General features: G+C 43.3%; 1 long non-coding RNA gene across 2 annotated transcripts in view; it reads left to right on the top strand.

Moving 5' to 3' along the window:
- Positions 1–16,139, top strand: part of LOC129329706 (uncharacterized) — a 52,309-nt gene extending 36,170 nt beyond the window's left edge. For both annotated transcript variants that reach the window (XR_008597012.1, XR_008597010.1), the window contains exon 4: positions 16,004–16,139. This is a non-coding gene — a long non-coding RNA (uncharacterized LOC129329706). The remainder of the gene's footprint in view (positions 1–16,003) is intronic.
- The last annotated feature ends 9,751 nt before the right edge of the window (positions 16,140–25,890 follow it).

Genomic DNA, 25,890 nt, shown 5'->3' on the forward strand with positions numbered 1-25,890 from the left:
AAATGTATGAATTTGAATTCATCCCTCATTGTGGGAATAAAGCACAAGGAAACATGAAACTAACAAACAACAGCAGAATGTAAATGTAATAAGTTATAGGTACTATAAAAAAAGAAAAGAAAAAAAGTGAACATGAAGCAGAATTGTTTTTTATATTGCGTCACTGCACTTGTTGGAGCACTCTGCTACTTGGGAATGCCCCACTGCTGCTGATCCATCTGCCAAACTTGCCTTCTACAAGTCTGTTGCTGTTGTATGTGGGTGTGTTATTGTGCTTGAGGAAAAACTCAGTTGATCAATGGTTTAGACTAGAAGGAAGACTAATGGGTGATGCTGTTTTTGGCTAAGCATGAAAACAGCTGCCCCAGGGCTCATTCCTCCTCACTCCCTTGATCAGTGGGCCTGGAACAAACTAGTAATGAAAGGGAATTATTCTAGAACTCCTCAGAGCTGAAATGGAAACTTTCTTGGTACACATTTCAATTTATTCTTCATGTCAAACACAATTTACTCCACCTCTCCAACATTAATTCTTTGTGTTAAACTGGACAAAAAACCCTGAATGCGGTCCATGTCCTTTCCCAAAATGATCCAACCAAATAAAAAAGTCTACCATGTCAAAAGCCATGGAAAAATGCAAAGGGATCAATAAAGATGTATTTCCCTTATGAAGCTATAAATCGAGTTCAGTCACCAGTGTGCCTGAAGCCATACTTTCCAAAACCTACACTTAAAGAAAGATTCAAATGGATCAAGGGGCAGACATGTCATTCATTTCATTCCTGTAGGTATGGAACTGCTCTTCCACAACCTGATTAATCATCTTACTTAAAAAGAAGGAGAAGGAGAAGATTGGGAGCCAATCTATATAGAGATAAATTCTCATGAGACAAAGAAGGCTTTGTCAATAATGGCTTCACTAAATACTCTTCCAATACTGATGGAAACCCCACTAGAGGCGTGGGCTCTTATTTTGCAGTGGTGGCCTCCCAAATCCAAGGACCCTATATACCACACTGTGGAAGACTAATCTGAAGCTGTTCATATAATTCTAACAAGCAGTTACTTCTGACACTTCTGAACAGAATCTGCATTTAAAGTGGCAGTTTCTAAGCTGTTCCTGCATGCAAAGGAGTGATATCTGAATGCTCCTCAGTTTTATTTGAAATTGTTTTGGTATTATGAGCTCTCTCATTTACTGAGAGTTTGAAAAATAAGCCTCATCTGTTTTCCTAGCATTTTCTTCCAGCTCATCATCAATCATAGCATTGATGACACCTCGTGTGACTTTTGGATTGTCACCTAGGAATTATATTTCCTGATTTAAACCACAATGCTGAGCCACCTGGAAATTAAATAGCCCCTCCCCCTCCCCCAGACAAACACAACTAGGAACAAAAGAGAGTTTTAGACTTGGATAAAGGATAACAACATAACTAGTTCTTAAGAGAAGTTTCAGATCTGCTTTTAAAATAAAGATGTAGTATTAAATTTTATTGCCAAGGTTCAGCCTTCATTTTGTTGGCAGCAGTCTCTAGTACCCCTATGGTTTATGACCAACCACCTGTTCTGCCAAACCCAAGAATGTTTGGCATGCTTGTGTCTGGAAATTGTTCCAGAGGGCTTTTGCAGGACAAAGTAGGCAAGTAAGACAGCAGAATAGGCAGAAGCGGGCCACTATATAGGAATGAACTGAGCAATGATGTACAACAGCTAACTAGATTAGTTGTACAGAGGCCATAATCCGGGCACAACAGGGAAAAAAATAAAGATTGACTCAGTCAGGCACAGACAGGTCCATGGCTATTATTCTAAGAGTTTAAATCCAATTGAGGTGCTGTTGGGCACACTACTATATTATTGTGCCTTCCTCTTGCCAAACAAAAGAACCCCTGATGTCTTCAGCTTGTAACAATGAATATTATTCGCAAAGTTGACACCCTTAGCTCTTCTCATTCTGCTCTTCTTATTTGGAAAGTCCTCCTGTCATGACTCCCTTTCTTCCATGTAGCTCGATTTGGCGCCTTGTTATTTCACGCTCTGATAATGCTGCCACCAGGAATTTTATTCTTGGCTTGGTGGTTTCAAAGGCAGTTATCTGTTCTTAAAGTTTTTTCATAGGCTCAGTCACACAAAGTAATTTTCCTCACAGGCCTTCTTTAAGCGAATAACTCCACACAGACTTAGATTCATTCAGGCCTTTCCACACAGCTTGCCTGAATTAGAAAGATTAATCTCTCACTAGATATACATAGACTTTCTCTCTCAGGTGCACACACAGTTTGTCTGACTTAGAGACAAACTACACAAGACGAATTACACAAGGATGTTCAAGTGAAGAGAGATGCAATGTTAGCCGGGAAGCATACTTTGAATTTCATGTCTCTATCTCTGGCAAATATCGCTCCTCAGAGGATATGTTAATTTCACTCTCTACAAAGCCAGCAAAGATTGTTCTGCAGAGGGTTTGTTAATAATTGACAGAGCCTTAGGGGAGGCAAAGAGGAAATTAACAAACTCTCTGAGGAGCAATCTTTGTGGCTCTGTAGAGAGGTGAAATTAACAAAACCTCTGAGGAGCAATCTTTGCCAGCTTTGTAGAGAGAGGTAAAATTCAAAGTACGCTTCCTGGCTAACATTGCATCTCTCTTCACTTGAGCGTCCTTGTGTAATTCATTTTGTGTAGTTTAGCTGTTAGACAGAATACATATTTTCTCTCAGAAACACAGTTCAGAATTCACACAGATTGCCTGACTGAACTAGAACAAAAATCTTTTCAAGCTTCCCCATAGGTTGCCTGCTTTGTCCAGCATGAATACTTCTTTCTCCGCTCAGTAATTAAAAAAACCTGCAGTTCACCCCTAGAATACCACTACTGTCCAATTAGATTTCACTCCATTCACACTTCTCAACTCGACCTATACTCTCAGTCATCAATTAATCACCTCAGTCACTCTTTCACCCACCATTCTTCTTCTGTAACAAATGAAGCATTTAAAGAAATATACAAACACTTAAAATCATTACACTTCCTTTATGAAAGTCCCTACCAGGCACCCTTCCTCATCTCAAGCTTCTCTCCTGCACCAGTCAGAAGACTTCAGACTGTACCTGGACTTTCCCACCTGGGAAAATCAAAGGTTTCTGTTCCTTTTATTCTCTAGATGCTATACTAAGAACTGCTTTTCATAATTCACTTGCCAAGTCAGTCTCATTCCACGTTTCCTTCTGTGGATCTCCTTGGATCATTAACCTCATACTTTTGTCTTGGCTTGATCTCCACTTGGCTCCCCAAACAAGTACATCTTCCTGAAACTCCAAATCCCCACTTGTGAACTGGTCCAAAGTCTGCCTGGATCATTGGGTACCTGAGTGCTTGCCTTCCTAGATAACTTCTCACTGAAGAATAAGATTGGTGAAATCTTTTTTCATATATATATATACATTTTAAAATACAAAGTAATAGTTTAAGAAGTACAGAAAAGAGAAAAAGGGATTACATGACCTAATTATATGGATCAGAATAGTTATATATAACAAAATACGTAAAACAAAAAAATTCTTCTTAACTTCCCATTCATTAATTTTTTAAGACACTGACTGAATACAGTAGAAAAGAGCTCTACTGTAGTACAGTAGTACATACAAGACTAACAAAATTCATGGTAATAAGTTTTCATGAGCCTTCATCTGTCTGAATACAGTAATGCTTGCTTATGTTAGAATACATTTGTATTCAGCCTTATCGATTTCAAATTCGTATTCAGCATTTGTATTCAAGATATATGTTCAACATTTATATTCAACTTTCAACATTTTAAATTTCAGATTTCATAGCTAATGTTTTGCACCTAACTTACTGCATATTCAATATTATAGACTTTCATCACTTCTATCTAACCACTATAACTTTTGACAAACAGATAGTATTTCAAAATACAAAAGAAAACCCTATTATATATCTCATAATAAGAAAATAACAGTAAAGAATGCTTCTACTCAAAAACTATTTCTATATAGATTTTTTATTCAAGGTATTACCAAGTTTCTGCCAAAGATGAGAAATCCCTTGCCCCTGTTTCCTGCCACCACTCCAGTGGCTAGGGGGAGGATTAAAAATCACGACTGGGAGATGCTGTGACATCACTTCTTGGGACAACCTAGGCATGATGGCAGGCCACTCTAAATTGCCAGAAATGCTATGATTTTACTATAGAGCTTCTTGTGATTTCTAAAGAGGTGTGACATCACTCCTGGGTTTGCCCAAACTGACTGTGCCCACCCGCATGACTCACCTCCCAGATTCCTGCTGGTTGCCAGCTGCTGGCAACCCTACCTTGCAAAAACAAAAGAGGAACCCACTGGCAAAGGTAAAAGTAACTAAGCAAGGTGAAAACACACCAGTAGGGACAAAGTAATCATAAAATGTATCAAAAATACTATAATGGAGTACAACTCTCATAAATAAATCCAGTCTGTAACGTGAGTCAGGTAAGAATACAAAGACAGGTGCACCAGAGTCATGTGCAGCTAACTAACATATATGATACAAGAAATCCAAAAGGAAGACATCCAACCGGTAAGTCCAGAGATTTATGAGAGTTGTATTCCATTATAGTATTTTGATCCATTTTGTGATTACTTTGTCCCTACTGGTGTGTTTTCACCTTGCTTGGCAACCCTACCTTAGCATCTATTGGATTGCTATGACAACCAAAAATGTCTGAAGTTTGGGAAACTGCTGATGCTTCCTTGAAACTTGAGCAAGAGAAGGAGGAAATTACAATGAGAAGAGAATGATTGAATAGGGTAGAGAGTAGACATGGGCACGAACAGCATTACAAACAGAAAAAACCCACAAACAGCCCAATTTGCTGTTCACGAGCAAGCTGTTTGTGAGGACCCATCCTAAACGAACAGATGGTCGTTAAAAGGCTTGTTCGTTGCCTTTGGCAGCCGTTCAGCAAGTGAGACAGTCTGGTGCCTGCTACAATCAATCCACTTGGCAACCGGAGGGAGGGACTGAACTCTGTCTGAACTCCTTCTGGCTTTCCTTCTGGCTTTAACTCTTCAAAGTACTTCCAGCAGAGAGTCCCGTTTTTGCCGCTGTGAAGAGAAAATGACAACAAAGGGGGAGACCCATGGAGCATGCCTTTCCCGGGGTGCAATCTCTCTGAAACTTGGGGGATCTTTGGAGAACAGTGAGAACTATGTCTCCTGCAAATTTGGTGGGTATTCGACATTGGGAAGGTCAGTTTGTAACCCCTCAAAGTAGCTGCCTTCCAACAGGCAGTTCCGTTTTTGCCGCTGTGAACAGAAAATGACAGGAAAAGGGGGGACACACATGAATCATGCCTTTCCTGAGGTGCAGTCTCTCCAAAACTGGGGGAGTCTTCAGAGGACAGTGGGACTAAAGGGGGGGCATGGATCATGCCTTTCCCAGGGTGCAATCTCTCTGAAACTGAGGGGGTCTTCAGAGCACAGTGAGGACTAAAGGGGGAGAGCCATGGATCATGCCTTTCCCGGGGCACAATCTCTCTGAAACTGGGGGAGTCTTCAGAGGACAGTGGGGACTAAAGGGAGAGAGCCATGGATCATGCTTTTCCAGGGTGAAATCTCTCTGAAACTGGGGGGGGGGGGTCTTCAGAGGACAGTGATGACTATATCCCCTGCAAATTTGGTGAGTATTGGACATTGGGAAGATTCTCCCGACCTCCCCACCTCTCTTGCACTCCCCACCTCTCCCGACCTCCCCACCTCTCTTGCACTGGGCAGGCAGCCTGGCTGTGCAACTCCTCTCCCCACCCTTTAAACTATCAGCTGGCAGTCGGCAGGGGGAATTCCCCCCTGCCGCCTGCCAGCTGATAGTTTAAAGGGATCTTTAAAGGGCCAGGTAAGTGGGTTTGAGGGGAGGGGGGGCTAAGTGGGGGTGGTTGGGTGGGGGTGGTTTTGGCCCCCACGAACAATGAACAACGAACATGTCCAGGAACAGTTCATGTTCATCCATGTTCGTTGTTTGTTGTTCATGGATGGCACTGAACATTGAACTGGGTGTTTGGGGTTTTCCCCCCATTTGTGCCCATGTCTAGTAGAGAGCAGGAATGGAAGGAGGAAAACCTCCACAATTCCTTATTTTAACCAACTAGTACTCTTGATAGCTTTGTATGCTCATTCTTGAATTTGAGCATGATGCTGTGCATCAATTTTTTTCTTTGTGTAGCATGTGGAAGAATTTGTACATCTGGCCACTAATAATTCTGTTTCCAAAAAGAAATTAACTTGGGTAACATCAGAAATCAGAATGCTAAAAAATCAAGTGTCTGCAATCATGGAACTACAATACCTGCATCAGAAATGGAACTAGGGAAATTACTGTGGCACCCCTAATCTAAATTAATTACAAGCCAGTCGTCAACAATAAATACATATACAATCAAGTCAGACTCTTTGATGTAGACATTATATGGACTTCTGGTGAGAACAAGTAGGTAAAAGCCCAATTTAGTTTCAGTAATCAAAACAATTTTTTGCACTTTTCAAAATAAAAAGGGAAATAGGGTGATGAAAGGGCTGGAACCAGACATAGAACCAGGGAAAAAATGGAGGAGGGATTTTCTGATAAAGAACTGTGCTGCAGAGCTATTGGCTACAGGTAAGTGTTAAATGCCATCTAAGCAGACTTCATAAAACTTTACAATATATTAGCCTTAGAGCTTTCATTGTGGCATGGACTACATTCAAATGCAAAAAAGGAAAATGCATTGTCAGTATAAAACTAGAAGCACCTAAAGGAGTCATGAATGCCATTGAAATTAGTACTCTCTTTATTGTGTATTATACAATATATCCCAATAAAGCCTTTGGTGCATGTGTGTGTGTGTGTGTGTTAGAAATGTTGCAGGGGAGGGGGGCTAGATGTCAGTACAAGGCAGTGAGTAAAATGGATCTCATCTCTAGCAAAGCCTCTTCTTGTCTCAGGTGAACACAGAGCTTCATTTTTCAGATTTCCTTGTTACTCTTCACAGCATCTCTGCTAGAACCCCTGGTAGTTCTCTCAGTTCTCTCAGGACAGGTTCAACCGTAACCTGTCTCCAAATCATCCAGTTGTTTCTGTTATTTCCCTACAGCAATGACAATGTAACCCCAAAGGTATTTGAGGGCAAAAATAACTGACATTTTTATAACTTTCTTTCCCTCCCCCCCCATCCTCCCTTCTCCTGGTGTAAATAAAACTTGTTAGAACACATGCCATATTTTTCTTCTGATAAACAAGCTACTGCAGTTGTGTTTGGGTTCTTATCTATCAACAATCAATTAGAACTTATATGAACATGAAACTACTCTACTAAGTATCGAATATATATATTTATAAAACCTGAATTCTTTAGTACGTTTGCCTGATAACTCATGATGTTTTGATATCTTAGAGCAATGGGAGATATGGTAGAATGTAAGGATATTAAACTATGTTTGAGAATTAAAATGTCTAGGGCCAGAATGTTGTCTAGAACACTGGACAGAGAAAGCTGAGTTCAAATATCAGCTCAACTATAAAACCATCTGAGAGACCTTAGGTAACTGCAGTCTAACCTATTTTGCTGTGAGGATAATGAGAGAAAACATATGCATGCCACAGAGGACAACTTGTGCATCAGATAAATCTAAATGAATAAGTAATTTTTTTTTAATAAAATTTTTTATTGGATTAGATTATAATATCATTCAACACATACATTACCCCCTTGTAAGTCTATTTCTAACCCCCTCCCTTTCCTCCCCCCTTTTTAGTTGACTTCCAACAGTTTTCCAACCCTTAGTCTATCTTGTTACTTAATTACTTAGTATCTCATATATTCTATTAAACACACTTAATACTCTTTTCTCTAAGCTTGTTAAATCTCTACTAGGAATATCTCTATAATAGAGGTTTCCCTTTAAATACCTCATTTAAACCATATATTCTACATAAGATAATGCTAGCATAATAATATATATTAGCAATCAAGATATTAAAAATATAACATTGTATCCGTTTACTTTCCGTTTACTTTAACTCTTTACTTTCCACAATCATCCTGATTCTGATATTAGCTTAGACTCTAATATTCTATTACACACCCATCTTTTACTATTTCTTATTCTAAGCATACTTTAAGTCTATAAGGTAACTGTTATACTCAAATATCCATTATATACTCTTTGCTTAAGCTATATATTGTAAATAAATGAATAAGTAATTGTTGGGATTTTATAAGTGTCATTCTCTTCTGTCATGAAAGGGTTAATCTGGTTTGTGTTTACCTAAGCATAATTAGTTAGCATGAGGCCCGTTAGATGTCGCGTAACTCTTCTCGCCAGGGCAAAGGGGAGTTGCATGCCTAATGAACAAATCTAGGATTGATTGTTGGCTGACCAGGTTTATTGGGGGCAATTAACATTCTTTCCTTTGTCCAGGACGCCATTGCTCTCTAACCAGTTGCACCGTTATCTCCAGCATGTAAGGAGCAGAAGCTAAGTTAGCTCTTCTTTTATTTTATCACCAATATAACCTTTATTATTTTATCCTTTATGTAGTAAACATTATTTTAGAAGCTGAACATGCATGTCTCTGTGATTCTTTATCTGCAGTGCAATGCTGTACTCTGCTAAAACATTATCATAATCATAATAATAACCCAACAGTAATGCTAAATTACAATAGGAGAAACCTGGCCCCAATGAAGCAATACTGTGATCTGAAACTGAACTTTGATATTCTGTCTTGTAATGTTTTGCCATGTAAATAGTTTGTGTGTTTTGTTTCAGCTAATTAATATGGGTTTAAAATGTATGTTTACTATGGTTTAAAATACAGTCCTCTAAGAGAAGAGAGAGGAGGGGCTGGATGGGTGAGTGAAGCATGTTATGATTGCAAGGTAACTGGAACCTAGGGGGTGGAATGAACTGCAGTTTAATCAGATTTGTTCTGAGGAAGAGTTCAGTGCTTCGCTGTTCTGGGGAAAGAGGGGGAAAGAGTGAAATGCTGTAATCTGAGGGAAGTCTCTTTGTTCTTTTCTTTGTGGCTTTTATTAGCCTAAGTGACAACTGGGGAAAAATAAGTCTTTGTGACTCAGTTCATTTAGAAACATTTGAAGATCTATATCTATCTTGAAACCATTATGCTTATGAACTATTCTGAAACCATTACGCATATGTACTTATAAATAAACCCAATTTCTGTTTAAGTAAAATATCTGTTTTACTTAGAATACAAGATCCCCTTTTACCTCACAGCCACACCGTGTACTGACTGTTCTGTTATTCTACTAAATATAACAAAGCCTTCTTAAACTACAAGTCAAACTGAGAAAAGTAAGGAAAAGTGACCCTTTCTGCTGCCAGCTTGCCTGTGCAGCAGGGGGTCATAATTTGTTGCCTCAGCTGGAGGAAGAGATCACGCGCTTTTCCCTGGGCATACGGGGACTGTAAGGGGGCAGAGCTAGCCATTATTAGGCTGCTACGCTCCCTCCCTGGAAGCAGTCGCCAGGAAAAGAGCTCGGCCCACCCTCCTCTCCCAGTATTGGTGTAGGATTAGCTGGTTGCTGTTTTCGGAGCCAGGTAGGAATTTTTTCCTCCTGTTACCCAATTGGCTCGGGTGCGGGGGGGGGGGGGGTTTCGCCTACCTTGCACCGGTACTGTGGTTGAGGTGATTGGCAAAGGGGAGCCAATTAGTTAAATCCCTTGGCAGGATAGAATTGGGGAATAGGGAGTGGGCCGGTGAGCACCCTTGGCACTTCTCCATTATGGGGAAGAGGGGTCTGCCGGAAGCGGATGGTACTGCTTGTGACGGCTGCCATGCTGCATGGGCAGACTGCCTTGGGGAACCCTGTGTGCAAGTCCTACCTCGCTGCTGTACAGCTGAGGTGTAGGAGCTTGGTTGGGGAACCAATTTTGCCTGGCTGTCCAGGTAGCTGCCATCTTGTGATGGCTTAAGCCTGGGGCTTCGGGGCTCGCCCAGACAGGTCAAGGCGGAGGTCCAAGGTGAGACCACGTGGCTTGACCTGTACCACTAGTAGGCCCTTGCCGCAGATAATAGTTAAGGTTGTTAAAATTGTTATATTAATAAAGTGGCCCTTAGTTCCAAATACTCGTGTCTGTCTCTTCATTCCTACTGGGGTGGCAAATGCCTTTGGTGGCAGTGAAAACCTTTTGGGAACACTAAACAAATCAGGGAAGCAGCAATATACAGGTCTCATAAAGGGGGCAAAATGTCACAACTCAAATCTTTTTTTCTTATTTCATATTCTGGTTGACACGTTGCTATCACTGAAACCTGAAAAGGATGTGTATTCAAATCAAAAGACATGAATCATCAGAGGAAAAATAATCTGTTTGGTGAAAAACTCAGTACTTTGGATAAGACTAGAGTAAGACCATTGACTTAAAAAATGCCTAACCCTGCGTTGGGTTGTAGTTGCAACCTTTTTCATGGTGAAAGAGCAGATTAGCATACTTTCAAAATATTAACAGATGATATAAATGGAACATCAAGGTTCATTCAGGTCACTGATGAGCACCCTCTCCCCACCCCCTACCCCCAGGCATCAAGAAAGACTTCTAGAAAATTGATGAAAACTCGTACTTCTCCTGACTCTTAGATATAGATTTTATACAACACGGAAAACAATCATGAGAGCAATAAGAGTAATATGCTATCCATAAGTGAAAGCAGCACAAATTGATTGCCAAACAACATGAAAAAACAAAGTCACTCGTCTCATTTAATCCATATAGATGCCCTTTTTTTCAGGAACATGCTGGAGTCACTGTTATTAATCAGTTGTCCCATTTATAGCAGATGATATTGTGCACTTGATGACTGATAATAGCTTGTGAGCATCATGGAAGAACTTTCTTGAACCATGAAGACACAATATGTAACAATCTGAGAATGCACAGCCCGGTGAACTTCAAAATGCACCAGCTGCCCAAATTACTTTTTATTAAGAAAACTGCAATTGTAGCAAAAAAAAAAATGTAGAATTGCTTAGGACTTCACTCTTCATATTTAGTGGTGGAAGTGGACATGAATTTGAGACATGTTGGGCATAAACAAAAAGCTATTAGAAGCTAATATACTATAATAAAAATTGAATGCACATAATATTGCTGGAGCACAAACATCTGTCACTCATGCAGACATCATCCTATAAACCTATCTAAGTCCATTTTCCTTCCTGATTGTATCAGGTTTGCTTGCAGCATGACAATAATGTGAATGACAGACACACAACTTGGAAGAGTGTTATGCATACTTATGTTTTGTTTGTAGCTACTATCCTTTAAAAGATGTAAATTTTAAAATTTGCTTTTATTGAGAATAGGAAATACCAGAAACAAGATTGCTACCTTGGAATGCAAAGTCAAAGTTATTGTGGTCTCCAGCTTTCATGAAATTTTTACTAAGTTTTTCAATTGACTTTTTGGTTTGCTAATGAAAAGGAGCATGAATAATTTAAAAGCCAAGAGTATAATTGTGTATTAAAACCATACTGCACCACTACAGCATGAGACACAAGACTCAAGACACAGCTTAACTTAATCCCCACAACTTTTGATTCCAATCATCAAAACATTTTATAAAATTTCCCAACCGAAAGGCCAATATTTTCTTTGTCTTATTAAATTATTGTTGGATTTCTGGAATGTAACTTTAATCAAAGAGATTTAATTTCTGAACATGCCTTAAACTATAACGAAAATGAGTTCAACATTGTAAATTCTCTTAAAATCAGAACAAAGGTCTCTGTTGCATCTCTTAGCTTTACAAGTCCTTTCCTCCCAAATGGTACACATTTGGGTTGTACCCTACTACCAAATTACCCAGCTAATGGTGGAGCCTTAGCACAGCATAAGAGGAACATATATCCTCAGCTAAACGAAATAGTAAAATATAACCCATTGTTTGTGATAGTGGAGAAGCAAATCAGTTCTCAGCCTCAACATGCCCAAAATGAAATTCAACAAGAGTTGTATCATATTTTTAATCTTTGCATTTTGAGCTTGGTTTTGTTGGCCATATTCTGTCTTTCTTGCATGTATGTAAGTTTGTTCACCAAAGGTTATTTTCATGCTGTGTCTTGTTACTTTTGACCAAATGACAGCAAATTGTACCTTTTTCATGCAGTCATCATTTGCGCCACTACTTTCCTACAATGATGCAATGTCATCCTGCCCGTAACACAAAGGAAGCATTTGTATCAGCAATTGGCCCTACACATAATCTGCTTTGGCACAGCCAACACCCCCCCCCCAATTGCCAACCACATCCTCAGTTATTTAAAGTGTGGGAGCAAATGGAAAGGTCAGTGGTACTGCTGGAAAAATGAGTAGAGGAGCTGGATAACCATCAGAATCAAGAGCATAGTGCAGAACTGTGTCAAAGGAAGATAATACTACAGAGTCTGAGACAAGCAGCTGAAAAGTAGACCTATGGCTTTCTAAAGCCTATATGTGGCTTTATAGTTAAGATAAAGATAAAGCCATTTTCATTTGTGACCTTGAACATGGTTTCAGGAAATTTTAACTAGGCATGTGCACGCACACTTTTTGGATGGTAGGATCAGCTATTCTTTGAAATTCTCCAGTGTGTGGGCAGCCATGCACACAAATGACTTTTCTTTCAATTTTTCACAGCATGGTAAGTCATTTATGGTGGTCTCTTACAGAACACTATGTCAGGATATGACACACTCATACACACACATCTTATTAAACTCATAAAACCAGGGCAAGCAAGTCATCATGGGATTTGATTGGTGTTTTTTTCCCCTCCTTTTGGCCTCCTGAAAAGTATGTTTTTTCCTCCATTCTGAATACCTTGTTAGCTGTGTGAAAGAAAATTAGAAATTGCAGCATGAAGATTACATTAAGCTTGTCTCTGATTCTAATTTCATTACAGTCTATGTCAAAAGAATAAGTAAATGACTGTCTAATTGTTCTCAGCCTCTTTCTTGCTCTCTAAAGTGGCTTTTTAGCATAATGTGAAGCATCATTCTATTAAACTAAATGCTTAAAGAAATCAATGAATTTTTTTTCTTTGTATAAACCTGTTTTGATTGACTGTTCGGTATCTAGTCTCTGCTAGTTCTTCAGTACAATAAACCTGGGGATAGGAAAATAAATTGAATAGTGGGTGAACTGAATTAAATGTGAAGTATTGGCAAGGTCAGGCTGAAAAGAGAACTCAAGTGGACCTTGCAAATGAATTTGTGTATTTCAGATCTGTGACAGTGAACATAATAAAAATAAACATGGTACACAAATCCATTAATGGGGGCACAAAAGGAGAAAAAAGAAAATAAAAAAATCTCCCAGCACTCCCAAACACATCATAGAAATATGAAAGGATCAGGAAAAAAAAACCTCACAAGAGAATTCTGATATGCCTGTCAAAGATGATAAAATACCTTCAAAAATGCTGCAGCTTTGCTTTGCAATCTGAATCTTCCATGCTTTCCTTTCAGTATCTTCCCTTTCTCCTTTCTATTAGACCACAACTCAATGATTTATTCTGTGAAGCTAGTTTACCATTACGATAAATTACCATTCATTCCTGAAATGTGAGAGGCTACCTTAAGATGGGTCAGTGAAAGAAAAGTAGCATATTTTGAAATTATGCTGATTACTTACTGAGTAGACCATAATATGTTTATCTTTGGGTCATAATGCTTAACTTTGTATCCCATGTGAGGGAGGGTTTTTTTTGGGGTGGGGGGAGGATGAAGCAAGAAAAGGCATTTTCTTTCACCTCCCCCCCTTAGAACTCCAATGGAGAGGTTTTTATACGAGGGATTTCCCCAGGTCATTTAACACACACAAACTATTCCCTTAATATGCTTTTACTGCCCATTCACACCCATAAGTGTTTAAAGAATGATAAAATTGTAGATAAATTCCCTCTGTTCTTTTATTACATACTTGTGAATGAAGAGGATAATTAGAGGTTTTATTTGTTACTGTAAGGATGGTAACAGAGTTTTAGTCCAGCTGCTTAATGCCACAGAATGAAGATACAAGACTTGAGATGTAGACATAAACTCGGGTTTTTATTATTGGCTGATCTGTAACAAGATCTGTAACCTCCACTTGTCTTTTCACTGTGAGCTATTGTAATTAAAGGGCAGCCTTCTGGGCTACCAGTGATTGGTAAACTCATCCTAGCTAAGATTCAGTTCTGATGTGTTGCTGTGCCTTGTTTCTTATAGTCTGCACACCAAAATATTTGTGAGAGGGGTAGGGCCTCATTGCCATACTCTCATAGTGAACTGCATTAGGATTCCAATGATGCTGTCAAGCCCCAAGGGAACACCCTCACCAATTCCAACTAGCTGGTATGCTATGAAAGGTTGGCTTGGGTAAACCTCCCTTCATCCTTGGATGGTTCATGGTACATGCCAATTTACTTTAGCCCTATTCACATGATGCAGTGGACATCCTGCCTGGATGTGCATATATCTATTTGTAAGAAATAGACGTCTGTTCATTTTACAAATTGGAGGTAACATGAGAATTATTCAATACACGTATAAAGAACAACCAAGTATACACTGTACAGAGATTCTATATGCTTTCCCTGTAATTTGAGAACAGAGCTTTTACACCAGGAGTTGTCAATGTTTGCTTTAATGCGAGCTACTTTTGAGTAATGTACTGTGAGTCATATCCCACCCCCACTCCACCCCTGGCATGTTACCAAGTTTTGTTCAGTTATAGAAACAGAACATGGGCTAGGAATGCAGCCCTCCTGTCTGGCAGCAGTACTCCTTTAAGCTAGAGGCCTTCCTTTGCCACCCTGCAGGAGGAAGATATGCATACAGGGATCTGGAGGGGACGGAGCCAAGGGCATATAAGCCAGCTCCATCTTGCACCTCCAGCAGTTGGTTCAAGATTGGATGAGGCAGCAGTATGTCCGGTGGCAGCAGTGCAATCCTCGGCGGTGGTGCGATCCTTGGTAGCAGCAGGAGCAGCGGAAGCAACGGTGTGCATGACGGCAGCAGCACATGCACCAGAATGAGCAGTGGCAGCTGCTTGTGTGCAGTGGCAGCACACACCCAGGGGATGGCACAAGACTGGGTAGTGGGGCAGCTGGAAGCAGCAGCCTCCCTTGGCCCTTCAGGACCTGCCCAGTGTCCCACAGTTGCCGGGAGGCGCAGGCTGCAAGGATTGGCGCATGGGGGCGACTGACACTGGCTGCAGCCTTGTCCTGGCCTTAAAAGGTGGCCTATCAGGAGAGAGTGATAGTAAAGGGCTTGGGGGTTCCCCCCTCTCCCAATCTCTCCCATTGCCATAGGTGACACAGCCATCTTCGGCCTGCCTGGGCACTGCCTTGCATTTTAGCCAGCCAAGGGCAGTTGGTGTGTGTGTGTGTGGGGGGGGAGTGCCTATTCTGCCCCATTACTGTGGCCAGTTGGCAAAGCTGTATAGTTGCTTGCTGGCCAGACAGGCATTAACCCCACACCTGCATTGGAAATGGCCATATGTAGCCCAGTTACCCTAGGGCAGAAGTAGGCTGACTACCCCCAGTTTCTCTCCCACTTTTGGTCAGGGAGGAGTACTTGCTTGTTTAGGTGGAAATTGGAAGGGCGGTGACCATTTTGAGGCCAACTATCTGCTGGGGAGGCAGGCAGCTATTTTGTGTCTTGATTGGCAGCAGCCATTTTGCAACATCACAATTTGGGGGGGGGGGGATTAGCTCATCATGCTTCCTAACAAAGGGCGAGGGAAATCCAAGGGCAAACAGCCTGTCAAAAGACCAGCCCCCCAAAGGGCAACACCAGTGCTTTCCTCTTTGGATGAGGAGGATGTAGCTGGTATACAGGAGATACTGGCATGCACAGCAGCACTTGAACAAGCCAAAGGGGCTCAGGGGCAGGTGCCTGCATGGGCCAAAAGGCAGAAAGCAGCTAAGGCACTGTCTATGGCAACTTTTAGATGTGAAATACTAAACCATCTCTCTACTTTAGAAGGATCTTCCAGCCTGGGCACGGGTACCAGTAGCTCAAATCAGGAGACCAAGGCCAAAGATACGAACATGAGACTTGAGGAGCCGAGTGGGCCATCTGAATCCCATCTAGTGGCTGTGGCTGTGGACCCAATTGAAGGAGAGGGTAAGAGTACCACACCACACCACATCTATCCTTGGCCATGGGGGCACTGGGGTCAGGCTTCTGCCTCAACACCTTCTGGCCGTTCATATACAGCTGGATCTCAGCCAAACATATCACAGGGCAGAGGTCAGCCAGGAGTGTGGCTCTTTTGGCCACAACAGGTGGTGCGGGGCAATGCACCAGGTCATTTGGTGGCCCCTATGCCATAATGCTGCGGCAAGGGGATTGTCTGAACCCTGTGCGTTTCTTGGTTCCACGGCAGGGTATGCCAGGTTCACACCGGGCAGTTTCTATGTATGGACAGGCCTTTTATGGGTTGGTTCCCTGAAATGCTTTGATCTTCAGGGATGTGGCACTTCTCCTGGGTGATCACCTTACCCAGGCTACCAGGGACAAGATCCTCAAAGGGGAATATGTGGATGTCTTTACGCTTCTCTTCAAGGAGCTGGAGAAGAACAATTAAATACCCTCATTCTGAGAGACTAGTCACTTAAGGGGATGGTAGTCTACTGAGCACTTAAAGGAATACAGGTGCTCATTACAGCAATTTACAAATACCCATATATAAATATTTAAGATACCAAATACAAATATTAAGACATACCAGTTCATTATCTCTTAATTGCATGTAATAATTTGGAACTTCCAAATCGTCCAGTTTATGCAAACATTACTACAAACATTACTACAGCTTCCCAGTTGCTGGAAACCCCACAATTTTGTCAACTCACAGGCTTTAAAGGGAATATACAGACATCCCTTCCCTTTAAGTGACATACCACGACATAATTGTTAGGAGCTCAGAAGCCTTTACGGTTTGATTCCATCATTTGCCAACTGTGTGATATGTGAGAATTGGGTTTGGTGACCAGTGAGTATATTACCTATTTCAGATACATATCTATGTTTTATAAAATGTATACAGTAGAATTTTCTATAAATAACTTTATTTCAGTCTTTGAAGGTTATGCCTGTGAGTAAGAGTACGAAATGGGAATTGGAAATCTGCTAGCAAAACCTGTCGGCTGTATGTTTGAAGGAACATTCAGCTCTAGTTCTTCTAGACAGTATGATGGTCTTTGCCATTTAACCTATGTATGAAAGAGAAAGAAAAAGTCATTAATGGTGTGATCTTCACAAGTTGTACTCTTTACAGTGTGAACTTTGTCTCTACCAGTTGAATTTCATGAAATTGTATTTATTGGCTGTATGATGGTTGTTGTGGATTTTCCGGGCTGTATAGCCATGGTCTTGGCATTGTGGTTCCTGATGTTTCGCCAGCAGCTGTGGCTGGCATCTTCAGAGGTCTAGCACCAAAAGACAGAGATATCTCAGTGTCACAGTGTGGAAAAGAAGTTGGCAGGTAATTTATATCTTCTCAGGAAGGTAGGGTTGTATGTTTGAAGGAACATTCAGCTCTAGTTCTTCTAGACAATATGATGGTCTTTGCCATTTAACCTATCTATGAAAGAGAAAGAAAAAGTTATTAATGGTGTGATCTTCAGCAGTTGGACTCTTTACCGTATCAACTTTGTCTCTACCAGTTGAATTTCATGAAATTGTATTTATTATATTAATTGTCTTTGCACTTGGCACTTGGCACTATTTAAAATTTCTTAAATACTGTTTCATGAGTGTTTGAAATCTTTGTTCCCTGGGTTGTATACTGAGACTGTTTAACTTGTCCGGGTGACCTCCCCTTGTAGCTACCTATCAACTATGAAGGGTAGCTGGTGATCTGGGTATTGGAGTACCAGTTGCGTGATGAAGCATGCCTTAAGGGTCTGGATTGCCTCATTGACTTCCAGCGTCCAATGGAAAAGTTCTCGAGGCTGGAGAAGTTGGGTGAGGGGGACGGCTATGGATGCAAAATGGAGGATGAATTGCTGATGATAGTTGGCAAAACCCATAAACCGTTGCACATCCTTCTGAGAATGGGGGGGGGTGCCATGTCCGTACAGCTTCGACCTTAGCTGGGTCCATTTGGATTCCCTGGGGCAAGATCACATGGCTGAGGAATTCTATGGCTGGCAGGTGGAATGCACATTTTTCCAGTTTAGCAAACAGGCAATGCTGCCAGAGTCTTTGCAGCACCGTGCACACGTGCTGGGGGTGTTGAGACGGGTCTCGGGAGTAAATTAATATATCATCCAAATAAATGATGACAAACTGATCCAGGAGGTCACGAAGGATGTCATTCATAAACCTCTGAAATAGCACTGGTGCATTAATCAGGCCAAATGGCATAACTAGGTGGCATCCCACTGGCAGAGGTTTTCCAGGAATCAAGTCATTGGTGCAATTATATGGCCGATGAGGGGAGAGTTGGTCTGCTCCTTTCACCTCAAACACATCACCAAAATCTGCATATACTACAGGCAATGCAGAGGCCTCTGGTGCAGCAGCTGCAATCGGACCCTGGCACGGATTTTCATGAGGACATGGCTTCTGGAAGTGAAGGTCCATATGGCTCCATTGAATAACCGGATCATGGCGGTGAAGCCAGGAAAGTCCCAAGACAAGCAGAAAATGAGGGATGCCCATGACATCAAAGCAGAGCTGCTCACAATGATGCTGGATCTGCAGGAGGAGGTCCTGGGTCTCCTTGACCACCAGCCCAGAACACAGTGGCCGCCCATCAATGGCCTCAACTACGGTGGGGGTCTTCTTTGCCCGCAAGGGAATCCGGTGCTGTGCTGCAAACTTGGCATCCATGAAGCAGTGGGATGCCCCTGAATCTATCATGATGTACACAAAAAGCCATTGGTCGTCGGGCAGACACAGCTTTACAGGAACAAGGAAAGGTTTGGGATGATCACAGGAAGCATTGGCCATTCCAACAAGTTGTTTAATGGGAGCCCGCTACAGGCTTATAGCTAGGGTCCTTCTTTTTGCAGGGCAGCCATCGGCATAATGGCTCACCCCACCACAGTACCAGCAGAGGTTGTAGGCATGATGCCAATCCTTTTCCTCAGGAGGCAAGCAGGTACAAAGCATGCCCGATGGTGTGGGTTCAGCCATCTTTTTGGGCAAGGCCCAGGGTGGAGGCTGATGACTTAGCACACGGGCTTGTCTCTGGCTCTCCAGTTGCCCATCAATTTGGAGGCATAGGACAATGAGCGCCTGCAACTCCCCTGGTCATTCAGATCGAGCCACTTCATCCAACACTTTGTCAGACAGCCCTTCCAAGTACTGGTTGACTAGGGCAGCTTCATTCCAGTCCAAGTCCTGGGCCAGTAACTCTAATTCAGTGGTATATTGGGCCATGGTCCAATCCCCCTGGGTGAGGGCGCATATTCTCTGGTTTGCTTTGATGGCTTTCAGGGGGTTCACAAAAGTGGCAGTAATGTGGACCACAAAGTTCAGAAAATCCCCCAGCAGAGGGGATTTGGCCAGTAACAAGGGTGTGGCCCATCTTGCCGCCTACCCCTTTAACAGGTTGAGGATGAAGCAAACTTTGATTTTATCCATGGAAAAGTCTCTGGCCTGGAGTTCAATATACATTGGCACTGGGCAAGAAATGCTGGGAATTCCTCCGCATTGCCCTCAAAACTGTCAGGAAGCTTCACTGGGCATTTTGCAGGCAGAGGTGCAGCAGGGGCAACAAGAAGAGTAGCAATCTGCTGCTGCAAAGTCACCAGCGCTTGAGTTAATTGCAGTACCTGGTTCTGCAGCATTGCCAGGCTCCCTGGGGTGGGCGTCACCACATCCATGCCGGGAAGTTTGTGGAGGAAGCAAAGCAATCTGTCATGGGATGGGCCCATCCAAGCTGATAGTCCAAGCACTAACACGAAGCCAAAGGAGTGTTCAACATTCAAAAGCCAGGTCCAGTCCAAATTCAGAGCACAAGGTAAAAACCAGGAGTGTTCAAAATCCAAAAGCCAAGTCAAGTCCAGTCCATAGGTCAGAGCACGAGAGTATCAAGTCAAGATGCAGGCAAGAACAAGATGCAAGGTTCCAGGAAGTGCTTGCAGGTAATCATCACATTGCTTCCACAGCTGGCAGTTTCTCCAGACTGGCTTTTATAGCCAGGCATGGTTTTCAGCCAGCTGCTGGGGCTCCATCATGACACTACTCATCATTGCTCTCTAGAAGCTGGCGTTGGCTCAGGAGCCGAACACAGCACCATCTCTCCTGCAGTTCCAATCTCTGGCATTGTCTGCAGTGTTATTTGGGCGTGAGTGAACCTGGGGGGGGTGGAGACCCTTGGCTGCGCTGCACCTGTAGCCTTGGATGTCTCTGGCTGAGCTTCCCCTGTGGTATTGGGGCCAGAGGGTACTGGTGAGTCAGCTGCTGGCTGTAAGCTCTGATCAGCCAGCAGCTGTTGCTCCTGATCACCAGCTTCTGCTGAGTCAGGGCTGGGGCTGGCTACACAGAACTCTTTTCCTGAGGAGTCCTGGCTGGCTATACAAGGCTCCTCTCCTCTGGAAGAGACCTTACCCTAACTGAGTACAGTTTGGGCCATGACAAGTTTTGAGAAAAGTTGTTTCATGCTGCCTCGGTGACAGCATTTTTGGTGCCCTTAGGGTGAGCGATCTAGTGGGTCTATCTCTGAAGGATGAGTCAGGGAGGACTCTGTCAGCCCATGATGTAAAATTTGTAGAGGACAATGTCACCTTAACAGTATGATGTTCCAAAACTGATTAGAACAAAAAGGGAGTTGTTATTGAGTTGGGGACTTGTGCCAATAAGGAACTTTGCCCTGTAGCTGCTTTGAGGCGGTACGTGGAGGCTTGGATTGATGAGGAAGGGGTGTTTTTTCACCATAGGAACGGAAAACTCTTCACAAAATACCAATTTCTGGGTGTGAGAGAGTGGGCACTGTCCAGTTTAGGGCTGTCAGGTATTAAGTTTGGTACCCACTCATTTAGGATTGAGGCAACTGCTGCTTTGCGGTACCCCCAGCCAGCCATTCAGAGAGTGGGCAGGTGGTAGTCCTCCGCTTATCTAATTTACGTTTGTCCCCTACATGACTATTGAACCTGATTTGATGTGTTTCTTTGCAGGAACTGTGTTTGTCCACAAGAGGCTGAGGATCCTCATCTGTTGTTCAGGTCAAAAGGACAACAGTCAGGACCCAGCGATTGGCTACAGTGGAGTGGCAGGGACATCGGGGCCTAGATGGATGGGCCTTCTGACACTTCTGTTTGAGGGGAGGACTGGTCCTCCACTTCACGTGTTGGTCACCTTGGTGATAATGACCTTGGCCTGATGCAAGGCAGGGCTCTCTCTGTTCAAGCACAGACAGATCTACAACTGGTCAGCCAATGTTGGCCAGAGTGATGATTGTTTGGTCAGTAATGCTTCCGCATTGTGTGTGGCAGCAAGTTTGGGACTGTAAAGTGATTGAGAGGGCAAGGCGGTAGGCCAACAGAGCCTGATTCAGAGCAATGGAGGGTGATCTGGGTATTTATTTGCCCCATCTGAAAATACGGGCTGAATTTGCTAACCTCTACTGAGGGGATGGGGTTCACCTGTCAGTGAAGGACAACAGCATATTTCTTAACGAACTGTGGCAAGGGCTTCTGTTGGTGGTAGACCACCTGTGGAGCAGAAGGGCCTAAGCAGAGGCTTGGCCCCTGGTGTTGGCAGGATATGGTTTGGGAGAAATCAGTGGGCCAGTGAGCACCCTTGGCACATCCCCATTTGAGGGGAAATCAGGGTCTGTCAGGATCGCTGGTATTGTTTGACCACTGCCAGCTGAGAGGGCAGACTGCCACATGAGACCTCCTGTACAAGTACAGCCCCTCATGTTTGATGGCAGGGGGGTTATTAGGCTTGGTGGAGGTTCCATATGCCTGGCCAGCTAGGCCCTAGCCATACATTGGATGGCTCGCACCTGGGGCAGAGGGACTTGCCCAGACAGGTCAGGGCAGTGGTCCATGGGTGACCCCAGAGCCTGATCTGTACCGCTAGTTAGGCCCTTGACGTATTGTGTTTAATGTTATGTTGTTGCCAAATAAACGGCCCTTAGTACCCAGCACTTGCATCTATCTCTTCATTCCTCCTGGTGGAGGGATGGGGGAGAACACCAGAATGAAGATATCAGCCTAGCAGTACACAGAGGATCCTATGGAAAAAACTGCTGTAGAGGAACTGGCAAGCTATCAGTAGCTCACACTGGAGACCTCTGCATTATACTTTTGGCCAAAACACACACAGTTCCTACCACTAATCCTATTCCAGCCAATCACATGTTAGTTTAGGTTCAGTTGACCTATACTTTCTTTCCTAGCAATGTGAAACAGGCAGAAAAAGCCAATCTGATAAGGAACCTGGAATTCCATTCTTGCCCTGGAGTGACACTCTAATCACTCAATGCCAGTTTTAGGGGGAAGGACAGGAAATTGTTTTAATCTGAAAAAGGGAGCTTTGACTCTGGAAATCAAGCCCTAGAAATCAAGTTGGTATTTAAGGTGCTACTGGACCCAAATCATGTTTTAATTACTGTTACTTAAAGGTCTGTTGACTGCATAATAAAGATGACAACAATGATTATATGATGACATACATTTTATTGAAAGGTTTTTAAAAATACGTGCAACATTAAAACAGATAAAGAAAAACCAAAAAGAGGAGTGGAAAGAAAAAAGATATAGGTATATAAAAAGACAGGAAAAAGAAAAAGAAAGTATGTAGATAGAACTTTTGATTTTCTCCACGACAAATACTGGCATAATTACAGCATTCACAATTATGGTCTTATTATCATACTAAAACTTCATTTATAGTACTCTTTCTTTTTGTATCTTTTTTCTTTCCCCTTTAGTGCTTTAAAACCACAGATCATCAGTTCATTTTTTTCAGTTTCACACACAGTTTGCTAAAAATGTGAATAATGTTTTCTCTTTAATCAGAGAAGTATGTTTTGGCTAACTTGGATAACTCCATTATCTTCACAATCCACTCCTCGATTGTAGGTAATATCAGACTCTTCCATTTGTGAGCATAAAGTAGCCTTGCCACCATTGCCATTTATAAAAATAAAGTACTATGTCTCTTTTCTAACTGTCTGTCCATTAATCCCAACAAGAAGGCTTCTGGTTTCAATGGTATATTAATTTTAAGAATTTTCTGTATTATCATATGGATCCAAATTTTTTAGCATGATTACAAGTCCACCAAACATGAAAAATATCCCTTCATGAGTTGTGCATTTCCAGCATTTAATCAAAACATTGTTATACATTTTAGCTATACATATGTCTGGAGACATATGAGATTATGATGATGATGATGATGATGATGATGATGATGATGATGGGGCAAAAGTTTTACCTGTGTCCATTCAGATGGGAAGCAGTAGTTTTTAAAGGGCTTTGGGGATATTGTGGGAATGGTAGCAGATAAAAGAAAACCTTACATGAACTACGCTTCAACCCATTTGAATATAGGCCACTGTACTGTTTCTCAGAACCAAAAAACACAATCTATTAAGAATAATATATATACAAATTATATACAAATTAGAGATGGGCACGAAATGAACCATGGAACAAAATTCTGTGCAGAATGGCTGGTTCATTTGCACCAAACACGTGTTTACGGAACAAATGAATTTTTCCAGCCATTCTGTGGCTGGGTTCAGAGTCTCACAGACTCAGCCCATCGGCTGAATCCAGCGCGGGGTCTGTAAAACTGACAGCCCCTGCACAGGACAAAGCGGCTGTCAGTTTCACAGACCCTGCGCAGGGTTCAGCCAATGGGCTGAAACCGGCACGGGGTCTGTGAAACTGACAGCCCGTTTCGCCCGCTGCCCAGGCTGTCCATTTTACAGACCCACAGTGCAGGGTCTGTGAAACGGACAGCCCGGGCAGCAAAAGAAACAGGCTGCTAATTTCACAGACCCCGTGCTGGAACTGGTGCCGGGTCTGTGAAATGACAGGTTCCTTCTCCAGCTGCACTGTTCCAGCACGGGGTCTGTGAAACTGACAAACTGACAGCCTGGGCAGCAGGAGAAAGAGGCTGTTAGTTTCACAGACCCTGCGCCAGTTCCAGCATGAGGTCTGTGAAATGACAGCCCGTTTCTTCTGCTGCCCAGGCTGTCCATTTTACAGACCCACAGCACGGGGGCTGTGAAATGGACAGCCCAGGCAGCAGGAGAAATGGGCTGTCATTTCACAGACCCTGCACTGGACCGGTGCGGGGGCTGTGAAATGATAGCCTCTTCTGCTGCCACAGCAGCAGGGAAAAGAAGCTGTCATTTCACAGACCCTGCACCAGTTCCAGCGCGGGGTCTGTGAAACTGGCAGCCCGTTTCTCCTGCTGCCCACACTGTCCATTTCACAGACCCTGTGCTGTGGGACTGTAAAATGGACAGCCTGGGCAGCAGGAGAAACGGTCTGTCAGTTTCACAGACCCCGCGATGGAACTGGCACGGGGTCTGTGAAACTGACAGCCTCTTTCTCTTGCTGCCTGGGCTGTCAGTTTGTCAGTTTCATGGACCCCATGCTGGAATAGTGCAGGGTATCTAAAACTGACAGCCCTGGCTGCAGGAGAAAGAAGCTGTCATTTCACAGACCCTGCGCTGGCTCCAGCGCAGGGTCTGTGAAATGACAGCTTCTTTCTTCTGCTGCCAGGCAGCAGAAGAAAGGGGCTGTCTGTTTCAAAAGCCCCGCACCATCTTCAGCAGCCAGTGCAGTGCGATTGAAATGCCATGGAACAACGAACTAAGAACTGGGAAAAGTTTGGAAATTTGTGGTTCGATATTCCGTGGAATGCTACAAACCACGAATCATGTGGTTCATTTTTTTCGTTCTGTGCCCATTTCTAATACAAATTATACAAATATACACATTAAAAATTACCAGCCAACAGTGGGGTGGATCCATCCATCCTCCAAGGAATCTTCCTCCAACTTAGTGGCTCTTAAGCATTCTGGCCAGGACCTGCCAACCCTCCTCTTGCTCTATGGGCATACTTGGATCCCACACCGGCTGTTCCAGGAGGGATGTCACTCCCCTGTCACCCTTGACAGCCCCCCACCCCACAAACGGGCTGCTACACACCCACCACACGTGTGCATGCTGGCATGGGGTGTGAAGACTCACCTGATGAATCCCGCAACATGGAAGAGTTGTAACTCTGGGTCCAATGTCTCGTCCAGTGGGCACCTCTTCCATGTTCAGCATTCCATGTCCTTGACCAACCCCTTTCAGCCCAGCCAGCTGAACCACTCAATGTACCTTGGACTGCACCCTGTCCCTCAGAGCCTGTGGCACCACCCTGGATGTTGTGCAGCAAACCCTGGGCAGCCCCACCAGCCGAGCCTCTAGGGAAACCCCGGGTCAGACCTCCATCTCCCACATCACTGGAACCCTGGGGGGTGCCATGAGGCTGGCCAGTCTCTACACCCTGCTCACCCATAGGTCTGGCTGACAGTCTCTGGCAAACTTGGCCAACTGGGCATGCTACTGACCTGGAGGTGCAAAGGTATGGTATCTGCAAGGCCTTCCAGCATGGCCAGCACTATCCTCTCCCAAGAACCAACCACTGTGCAAGCCTACTCCCTGCACCATGAAACTGCTGCCATGGCCCACCCTGAAGAGAGGCTAAGCCCCTCCCAGGACTGGCACAGTCCATAGGTAGACCTCCTTGTGACAGGTCTGACCTGAGCCAACTGTGCTGCCTCTTTTGTCTTCTGTCCCTTAGACATGCCTGCAAACCCAAAAGAACAAGCTACCACAGACCAGAATTATTGTGAGGCATCAGTGTTAGATGTACTCCTACTATCCTAGGACATG

This window comes from Eublepharis macularius, chromosome 5, assembly GCF_028583425.1.
Source record: "Eublepharis macularius isolate TG4126 chromosome 5, MPM_Emac_v1.0, whole genome shotgun sequence".
In the NCBI taxonomy this organism is placed as follows: Eukaryota; Metazoa; Chordata; class Lepidosauria; order Squamata; family Eublepharidae; genus Eublepharis; species Eublepharis macularius.